Raw genomic sequence first — 11,415 nt, 5'->3', positions numbered from 1 at the left:
CAATCAAGGCCAGATAGCAGTGGCAGGGGTGGAGAATATGGGGGCGGCTCAGCCTGAAGGTGGAAGCAGGTAGCGGTGGAATTGGAGCACGTGACTTCAGTCATAGGGAAGGATATTTGCAGGAGCTGGGAAAGCTGGCAGGTCTTAGCTATGGACCTAAAAATATATAGGGCTAAAATATATACAGGCTAACGTGTGTGAAATGCATTAAATGAGTGAAGCCAGGCTGGAGTTTAGCAGACTTGGACGTCTCTCCAGCAGCCACATATTATGCCCTAGAAATCCACAGGTCATGTGGTCTTGTGTTTTCAAACGGCAAGTCATGGGATGCCGGGGTGGCTCAGTGGGCTAAGTGTCTGCCTTCAGCTCAGACTCTGGGATCGAGTCCTGCACCAGGCTCCGTGCTTCTTCCTCTGCCTGCTTCTTCCTCTGCCTGCCGCTCCCCCTGCTTGTGCTCTCTCTCTCTGACAAATAAATAAATAAAATCTTAAAAAACAAAAAAACAAAAAACACTGCAGGTCAGGACCAAAAAATAGATAGAAAATAGATTTACAGACAAATCTTAATTAAATGGAGGAAATTATACCAAAGAGTAGGATGAAATGCTGTTTTGTGAAATGGTTATTTTGGTTATTATATCCATGTATGTGTGTATTGTGTTGCTAAGAAAACATGTTCTTTACTGTAGATCTGGTATTCAATGAAACCAAATCCCTGACTTCCCCAAAAGTCATATAGCCCTTATGAAAGAATCAGTGCAGGTGCGCTTGGGTGGCTCAGTCAGTTAACTGTCTGTCTTCAGCTCAGGTCATGATCCCAGGTCCTGGGATCTAGTCCCGCACCAGGCTCCCTGCTCAGCAGGGAAACTGACTGCTTCTCCCTCTCCCTCTGCCTGCCACCCAGCCTATTTGTGCTCTCTATCTCTCCATCAAATAAATGAATAAAATCTTTATTTTTTAAAAAAAGGAAAGAGTCAGTGCATTTATATTAGTAAGAATATGTGCCCCATGTTCAAATCTCAGCTCTGCACTTATTGGTTATTGGATATTGGGATGTTCTGGGCCTCAATTTCCTCATCTGTGTTATAGGATAATCAGAGTACCTGCTTTGTAGTATTAATTACTGTGAGGATTAAATGAGAGAACATCTATAAAGCATCTATCATGGTACTTGGCATATGGTAGGCTTATCTTCCACTTCCTCCTCATTATTGTCATTAGTCAAAGTGGTTGTTAATTGTTATGTCTATCAGTTGGACCCTAAACTGGTAAGGAATAAGCATTTTCCTCCTAGAGATTGAGAATGTAAAATATATGTAATGAAAACTTGCGTTTGGAATTGAAAGGCTTATATTACCTTTTGCTGCAAACTGGAGCCTAAAGGAGCTTGCTGGCCAGTCCCCTCACCTTACAGGAGGCCTAGACAGGGGAAGAGATCTTCTCCACCCGTGAGTTAAGGCTCACCCAATTGAGAATAGATTTGTGTCTTGAGGTCCTCCTTACAACTCTCTCCAGGGACCCCTCCCCATCTCAGCCCTGAGCATTGTCTCCTGACCCTGATCAGCTAATGTCCATATCATCTGCATCCCTGGACATTTTCTGTTACCTTGTGCCCCCACACAGCTGACTTGCCAGCTCCCTGTCTTAGTTTGGGACGAGGCTATAGGCTGTTTGTACCCTTAGGACGTATTCCAGGGCCCTGTCCAAAAGCATGGCCCACTCATAGCCTCACAAATCGATCCTGTTTGTTTCAGGATTGCCATTCCACATTGGTGAGAGAATACAGAGATGAAGAGCTTATTAGTAGCTATAAAGTCTCCTTTTTCCCCTCTTTTTTCTCCAGTAAGTATTCCCCAGGATTCTCTGGCAGCTTATTTCTGGAAAAATGCCACTTGATATCCCCATCAGTTAGCTGGTCTAGAAGGAGAATATATTAGTTTTCCGTGGGCTGTAACAAAGTACTAAAATTTAGTGACTTAAAACACAAGTTAATCCCCTAGAGAATATTTCTGGAGGCCAGAAGTCTGAACTGGGTTTCACCGGGGTAAAGCCAGGGTGTTGGCAGGGCTGGCTCTTTCTAGAGGCTTTAGGGGAGAATATGTGTCCTTGCTTTTTGGTTTCTAGTAACCGACTGCATCCCTTGGTTCATGGCCCGTTCTCATCATCACAATTTCTTCCATCATACTATCTCCTACTATTAACTGACCCTCCTGCTTCTCCCTTATAAGGAGTCTGGTGGGTCCTTGGACTCACCTGGGTAATCCAGAATCCTCTTCCATCTCAAGGCCCTGTGATTAAAATATGAATATCTTTGGAGGTTATTATTCAGCTCATCATTTTGGTGCACTTTGGAGTTCCAGGAACTAGTGAGAATTCTTGTCCTTTTCCTACTACCTTTGTGTTCTGAGCTCTTTCTTTGAAAGGGAGACAAATAATACCTATAATTTCATTAAAAAGAATTAAGTGAGATGATATCTATAAATACCCAGCCCAGTATCTGGCACACATCAGGCCCTGACACATATCGGGTTTCCTTCATCTCCACATCCTTTTTTTGGCTTTCAAACTGACCACCTCCCCAAGCCTGCAACCTATTTCCCAGTGTGGGAGGCAGCCTGATGATGCCATTAGTACTGGCCTCACCTGGCAATCCCTGGTGTGTTAGCAGGGCTCTGCACACCAAAAGGCACTGTTATTGTTTGTTGAATCAAACTTCAAGTATGAAGGCTGGGAAGATGGCACAGTAGGAGGACCCTAAGTTTGCCTCATCCCATGAACACAAGTAGATAACACTCACTGCAAAAATAGCCCAGAAAATGAACTAAAGTACAAATTCTATAACCAAAGATAGAAAAGAGACCACACTGAAGAAAGTAGGAGGGGGAACGATGTGCTTTGGGAGTTGAAAGGACCTTGACACTGCGTGGTCAGAAGAGAGCAAGTGTCACGGAGAAAGGCAAGAAACAGACTATCACACTGGGGAGCCTGCACAGGAAAAATGAATCCCCGTAATATCTGGATTTGAAAGCAAGATGGGCCAAATCTTCTGAGGGGGCTTAAATCCTGGAATTCCAAAAATCAGCGGGCTTGGCTGTGGGAGAGCTGGGAGGGCATTAGGAAGCTGTGTCCCTGCCCTTAAAGCGACAGCACAACAACCAACCTGTGGAGATAAAGCATGGAAGCAGTAGTTTGAAAAATGCCTGTGGCGCATGGGAGGGATAATGATTTACTCATTTCAGAGAGTGGCCCAGAGAGGCAGGAATCATGGAGAGAACCTTGCAGGAACAAAGGAGCTGGCGGGCACCATTTCCTTCCCCAACCACTCAACATAAACTCCCAGCTACCTGCAGGAACCAGCAGTGCTAATACTTGCTAACTAACTCATTTATATAAACCAACCCCATGGGATGGGCAGATCTGCCTTTTCTACTCAAGTTTGTCTAAGGCGTAAAGTTGCAGGCCCCCACCCCAAGAAGACCTGCAAATCCCATCAACACCTTGTCTCTTGACCCATGCCTTTTGTGGGGCCTCCCTCTGGTAGTGACAGTGCCAGGTCTTATTTTGAAAGCAGACCAGTTCACACCCTGTTAAAATACACCCCACCCGGGCAGGGAGCAAACACTGCCTAAAACAGGCAAAGAGAACCTCTTCAGACAACTGGATTATAAGAAAAAGCAGAAAGGACTCAACAGGAGGGCACATGTACACACACAGGAGACACTCTCTATGTATGTCTCCTACACAGGTCCTGGGGCAGCGGGGACACTGCACTGCAGGGCCCTACAAGACCTCTTCTTCATAACATCATTACCTTCAAGAGGAGGAGATGTAACTGACTTTTCTAACACAGAGAAACAGACACAGAGAATTAGACAGAAGAATATGTTCCAAATGAAAGAACAGGACAAAACCACAGCAAGAGACATAACTGGAATGCATATAAGTGATATGCTGGATAGAGAATTTAAAGTAACGATCATAAACATACTCACTGGACTTTAGAAAAGAGTGGAGGACATCAGTGAGAGCCTTAACAAAGAGATAAAAAAAAAAAAAAGAACCAATCAGAGATGAAGAACACAATAAATGAAATTAGAAATGCACTCAATGGAATGAATGTCAGGCTAGAGGAAGCAGAAGAATGAATTAATGAACCGGAATACAGAGTAATGGCAAGTAATCAAGCTGAGCAAATGAAAGAAAAAAGAATTGGCAAAATGACAACAGACTTAGGGAATTCAACATCATCAAGCTTAAGAACATTTGCATTATAGGGATCCCAGATGAAGAAAAAGAAAGAGAAGGGGGGGGGGTAGAAAATTGATTTGAAGAAATAAGAGGTGAAAAATTCCCTAATCTGAGGAAGAAAACAGATACTCAGATCCAGGAGGCACAGATATCCTCCCTCCCCCCAAATTAACCAAAGGATGCCCACACCAAGACACATAGCAATTAAAAGAACAAAAAGTAGTGATTAAAAAAATTTTTTTTAAAGCAGAAAAAGAAGACAGTTACATATAAGAGAAACTCCATAAGGCTGGCAGTGGATTTTTCAGCAGAAACTCTGCAGGTGGAAGAGAGTGGTATGATATATTCAAAGAGCTGAGTGGGAAAACTCTGTAGTCAAGAATACTCTACCCAGCAAGGCTATCTTTCAGAATAGACAGAGAGATAAAGAGTTTCCCAGACAAACAAGAACTAAAGGAATTCATTACAACTAAACCAGCCCTACAACAAATGTTTTGTTTTTCCTAAAACAAATATTGAAGGAGACTCTTTGAGTGGAAAGGAAAGACCATAAGTGAGAGTATAAAAAGTTTGAAGCACAAAAGCAGTAAAAATAAGTATATCTGTGACGTGGAAGGGAGAGGACCAAAGAATGGGTTCAAACCTAAGGAACCACCAATGTAATATATACTGCTATATGCAGAAGATATTATATATAGATGTAATGGTAACCACAGATCAAAACCCAGTAATAGATATGCAAAGAAGGCCAACAAACCATGAAAGAGAACAAGAGAAGAAAGGATCAGAGAAAATCTATAGAAACTATAATAAAACACATAATAAAATGGCAATAAATATACATCTATCAACAATTACTTTGAGTATAAGTGAACTAAACACTCCAATCCAAAGACATAGGGTGACAGAGTAGACAAAAAAACAAGATCCATCTGTATGTCTGCCTGTAAGAGACTCAAATCAAACCTAAAGACACTTTGCAGACTGAAAGTGAGGGAATGGAGTAGCATGTATTATGCAAGTAGATGTCAAAAGAAAGCAGAGTAGCAATACTTACACCAGACAGAATGGACTTCAAAACAGACAGTAACAAAAGACGAAGAAGGACACTACATAATAGTAAAGGGAATAATCTAACAAGAAAATAGAACAATTGTAAATATTTATACAACTAACATGAGAGCACCCAAATGCATAAAACAGTTAATAATATACATAAAGGAACTACTCAGTAGTAGGATAATAATAGTAGGGGATTTAACATCCCAAATAACATCACTGGACAGATCATCGGACAGAAAATCAGTAAGAAAACAGGGACTTTAAAGGATACTCTGCACTAGATGGACTTAACAGACATATTCAGAACATTCCATCCTAAAACAGCAGAATACACATTCTTTACAACTGCACATGAAACATTCTTCAGAACAGATCACATATAGGCCATGAAACAAGTTTCAACAAATTAAAAAGATCAAAGTCATACCATGCATATTTTCTGAACACAATGCTATGAAACTAGAAATCAACCACAGGAAAGATCTGGAAAGAAGACAAATACATGGAGGTTAAATCATATGCTACCAATAATGAATGCATCAGTGAAGAAATAAAAAGTTACATGGAAACAAATGAAATGAAAACAACAATCCAACATCTGCAGGATGCAGCAAAAGCAGTTCTAGGAAGAAAGTTTATAGCAATAAAGTCTACCTCAAGAAGTAAGAAAAATATCAACTAAACAACTTAACCCTATACCTGAAGGAGCTAGAAAAAGAACAAACAATACCCAAAACCCGTAGAGGGAAGGAAATAATACAGATTAGAGCAGACATAAATGATACTATAAAAAACAACAAAACATATCAATGAAACCAAGGGCTGATTCTTTGAAAAGATCAACAAAACTGATAACCCTTTAATCAGACTCGAAACAAAATGGAGGAGAACTCAAGTAAACAAAATCACAAATGAAAGAGGAGAAGTAACAACCAATACTGTAAGAGAATATTATGAAAAATCATATACCAACAGCTTGGACAACATAGGAGGAGTGGATAAATACCTGAAAAGAGATAACCTCCCAAAACTAAATCCAGAAGAAATAGAAAATTTGGACAGATAGATTATCAGTAATGAATTGAATCAGTCATCAAAAAACTCCTAACAGAAATAAAGTCCGGGACCAAGCAGCTTCACAGGTGAAATCTAGCAAACATTTAAAGAAGAGTTAATACCTAGTCTTCTTAAGCTATTCCAAAAATAGATGAGGATAGAAAACTACCAAATTCATTCTATGAGGCCAGCATTACCCTGGTACCAAAACTAGATAAAGACACCACAAAAAAAAAAAAATAATAAAATGAAAAAAAGAGAATTACAGGCTGCTATCTTTGAAGAACACAGAGACAAAAATCCTCAACCAAATACTAGAAACAGAATCCAACAACACATTAAAGAAATCATTCAACTTTTCGTCAGAAGGGCTAAAATAAACACAAGAAACAAAGGAGTTGGAAAGGATGTGGAGAAAAAGGAACTCTCTTGCACTGTTGATGGGAATGCAAATTGGCGCAGCCCCTCTGGTAAACAATATAGAGGTTCCTCAAGAAGTTGAAAATAGGGACACCTGGGTGGCTCACTGGGTTAAAGCCTCTGCCTTCAGCAGCTCAGGTCATGATCCTGGGGTTCTGGAATCAAGTCCAGATTGGGTCCTGGGACAGAACCCCGCATTAGGCTCTCTGCTCAGCGGAGGCTGCTTCCTTCTCTCTCTCTCTCTCTGCCTGCCTCTCTGCTTACTTGTGATCTCTGTCAAATAAATAAATAAAATCTTAAAAAAAAATAGAACTACCTTATGATCCAGTAATCACACTACTGGGTAGTTACCAAAAAAAAAAAAAAAAATCAAACACTAGGAACACCTGGGTGGCTCCGTTGGTTAAACACCTGCCTTCTGCTCAGTCTATGATCCCAGGGTTCTGGGATCAAGTTCAACATCGGAGTTCTTGCTCAGCAGGGAGTCTGCTTCTCTCTCTGCCTGCCGCTCCCCTTGCTTGTGCTCTCTCTCGCAAATACATAAAACTTGAAAAAAAAAATCAAAACACTAATTCAAAGGGATACATGCACCCCTACATTTACTACATTATTTACAATAGGCAAATTATGGAAGCAGCCCTAGTGTCCTTTGATAGATAAATGAATAAAGAAGATGTGGTATATGTACAATGGAAAATTATTCAGGGGCGCCTGGATGGCTCAGTGGGTTAAGCCTCTGCCTTCTGCTCAGGTCATGGTCTCAGGGTGCTAGGACCGAGCCCTGCATCAGTCTCTCTGCTCAGCGGGGAGCCTGCTTCCCCCTCTCTCTCTGCCTGCCTCTCTGCCTACTTGTGATCTCTCTCTGTCAAATAAATAAATAAAACCTTAAAAAAAAAAAGAAAATTATTCAGCCATAAGAAGAATGAAATCTTGCCATTTGCAAAAATGTGGTTGGAGCTAGAGAGTAGAATGCTAAGTGGAATGTCAGAGAGACAAACAGCATAGGATTTCACTCATACGTGGAATTTAAGAAACAAATGAGCGAAGGAAAAAGAGAGAGAGAGACAACACAGAAACAGACTCTTCACCGCAGAGAACAAACTGAAGGTGACCAGAGGTGAAGTGGGTCGGGGGATGGGAGAAGCAGGTGACAGGGACTGAGGACACTTAACACAATGAGCACTGAGTAATGTCGAGAAATGCTGAATCACTATATCATACACCCGAAACTCATGTAACACGGCATGTTAACTATGCCAGAATTAAAATTAAAAACTTAATAAAAATAGTGTACCTTTAAAAATAAATAAAAATAATGAAAAACTTTTCAAAAGTTTTAAGAATGAACAACAGTCATGCATTCATTCAACAAACGTTATCTAAGGTCTATGAACTAGCAGGAATAGATGCTTTTGAACTACAGTGACATATTAAGATGATGTGAGGCGCTTAAAAAATATATGCATGCCTCTTCCTTGCCGCAGAACGACTAAAAGGAGTTTGAAGGGCACGGGGTGGGGATGTGAGTCAGTCCTTCATTAGAAAGTTCCCTGGTGATCTTGAAGAGAACCGGGAGCTGCAGATGGCTGGTCTGCACCAGGGCTTCCACTCTGTGCTCTCTTATCCTCACAGAAGGGGACACAGACCTTGAGAGAAGATCTGGTGCTAGGAACGAAATGAAGAGGGACACCATGCTGGGTGCCTGCTGGGGGCAGAGTGGCTTGTGCCACATGAGGTGTGACTGCTGAGGGACAGTAAAAATGGAGGGGTGTGGCGAGGTGGGGTGGGGGGGAGGAGCTAGTGCCGCTCCCTTGAGGCAGGAGTGAGGCAGGCAGGGGTCACCGAGGACCCTCAAACGGCGTGGCAAGGCGTTTGGATTTTATTCTAAGGGCAACAGAAACTAATGGAGAGATGTGATCTGATTTGTACATATCTAGGATCGCTCGTAATGGGAGCAAGAGGCTGGGTCACTGGCAGGGGAGAACTCAGGACTGGGTGTTGGATGTGGAGGGGAAAAAAATGGATTTTTCTTGAAGGAAGAGTGAGAAGGGCTTAATGATAGACAAAAAGGAAGAGCACATGAAAGCACAGGGTGGGCTCCTCAGGCCCAAAGAAGAGCAGGGCAGGGGCCGGGAGGAGGAGGGGTCACAGGACAGGGAGAGAGGGTGCAAAGGGGAGCAGTGGGCAGGCCGGCTGCTGGGCAGGTGTAGTGATACAGGCACAAGTATTTACTGAGTGTTGGGCACGGGTTAGGTCCTGGGTACACATCAGTTTAAAAAAAAAATCTTACCTGCAAGGAGCTTGCATCCTGGTACGGGGAGAGAGGAAAATCAACGTGATAAAAAAAAATAATAATGTGATATGCAAAACTATAAAACAGACTAAGCAGCATCTGAAATGCTGAGTGAGGAGATGTTTGCAATTTTAAGTAGAACAATCAAGAACTGCTCACTGACCAAGACTGGGTGAGGGAGCCAGCCATATCTGGAGAAGAACTGTCCAGGACTTCAACAGCAGGTGCAAAGGTCCTGAGGCAGAAGTACTCCTGGTGTGTTAGAGGGCCTGGAAGGAGCTGAGGGTGGCTGGGGCAGAAGAGCAAGATGACAGCAGGAGGAAAGAGCTGTGGAGAGATGACACGTGGGAAAGATTTAACTTGTTTTCTTGCGTGTGTGGTAAAACTCACAAAACATACCATTTATCACTTTAACCACTTTTATTATCTTAATGTAACACTTTAAAAATGTTTTATTGAGACAAAACTCATGTAACATAAAAATTAACCATTTAAAGTGTACCATTTAGCAACATGACATGCGTGCATGCTGTCATGCAATAACCATCTCCGTCTAGTTCTAGAACATTTTCACTGTGCCAAACAGAACCCCCTTTCCCCAAACCCCAGGAAGCAGTCACTCCCGGTTCTTTTCTCCTTGCAGCCCCTTGCAAGCACTAATCTACTTTCTATCTCTATGGGTTTACCTCTTCTGGACATTTCACAGAAATGGAATCATATGATATGTAGTCTTTTGTGTCTGGCCTTTCTCCCTTAGCATAAAACTTCAGGCTTCATGAATGTTTGTTTTTTTTTTTAAAGATTTTATTTGTTTATTTGACAGACAGAGAGGCAGGCAGAGAGAGAGAGGAGGAAGCAGACTCCCCGCTAAGCAGAGAGCCCGACGTGGGACTCAATCCCAGGACCCTGGGATCATGACCCGAGCCGAAGGCAGTGGCTTAACACACTGAGCCACCCAGGTGCCCCCATGAATGTTTTAACATTTAGAATGTTTTAGAATTCAGGCCTTTTTACAGCTGAGCAATAGGCCATTGGGTAGACGTACCACAATTTTTTTGACTGGACCATTGCTCTGTTATCGGACTTCGGTTGTTTCAAGGACCAAGCTTTGCTTCTGAGTGAGGTGTCGGCCACTGCTCTGAGCAGAGGACAGGACCTGGTTTCTGTTCTGACAGGATCCCTTTGACTGCTAGAGGAGAGCAGACAGGGACCGACACCTGCTGAGGTTCAGAGCCATCAACCAGGGAAGAGAGGGTGGTGGGTTGGCCCAGAGGGCTAGCAGTAGAGGTGCTGCTCCCTGCCCCACACCACCTTCTGGAAGCCACAAAGGGCAGGAGGATGGAGGGCAGGGCGAGCACCCTGCCGACAAGCCCTTTCACACTCTCTGTGAGGCCTCTGTCAGTGGCCAGCTTTGCTCGCTGTCCTGCCAGGTATCTAATGCGCCAGAAGGCCACCTCGGTGTGGAGGAGAGATCGTCTTCATACAATAGGGAGCAGTGGAGGACAAATGGACGACAGAGCCCTTTATCAACCAAGCAAGAAAACTTGGTGCTCTGAAAAGCACCTGTGCAGGAGAGAGATAAGAACCACGGGCTCCAGCCCCCATCCCAGAATCACCTGACTTGAGTGGTAAGGGGTGGCCAAGGGGTGTGCCTCCTCCTCCCGGCTCTGCAGCTACCACCTGGACTGCGACGACCCCGAAAGCATCTATCACAGCCACCACACGGCTCGGCTTTTATCATCCTTGGGGCTCAGGCATCCCAATGCCACAAGGACAGGCACTCCATGTAGGACTCCGCCTTTGGGGATCCCAGCAGAAGTGAGCAGAGAGCTGTCTTCCCATCTCGTCGGCACTCCTAGGTCCCTTGGAAAAACTTACAGCCCAGCACACAAAGGTGTCACAGGATGGCTGGATCCTGCTTCCCGCTGAGCAACACTTCTCCGCATCCCACTATCCAACTGTCAAGGACACACTGAGAAGGACTACAAGGTGGACCAGGGATTGATTTCCTGATTTCCTGCCCGGTTGCCACTCATGGGGCTTGAGCCCAGGAAAGTGTGCGGTTTGCTGAATTTGGCCTTGATAGACACATTCTTCCTCTATTCTTAGCCCTCCACACTTCTCGGCTGGAGAGGCAGCCACTCCTTCCTCCTCCCCTTTCTTGCCAGCACCTGAGGGGTTAGCATGCTTAACGCAATCCCTATTTGTGTTATTGTGGAACAATAACGGAATTAACAGGAAGAATGAAAATCAGAGGGAGACTCCACTTGTGGTCCACTATGTGGACAGAGCTGCAGGGCACCACGGGAAGTGAGCCCCCCCCCCCCCCCCCCCCCC

This window comes from Mustela nigripes, chromosome 16 (assembly GCF_022355385.1).
Source record: "Mustela nigripes isolate SB6536 chromosome 16, MUSNIG.SB6536, whole genome shotgun sequence".
Classification (NCBI taxonomy): domain Eukaryota; kingdom Metazoa; phylum Chordata; class Mammalia; order Carnivora; family Mustelidae; genus Mustela; species Mustela nigripes.
Note: the sequence above shows the minus strand (reverse complement) of the source record.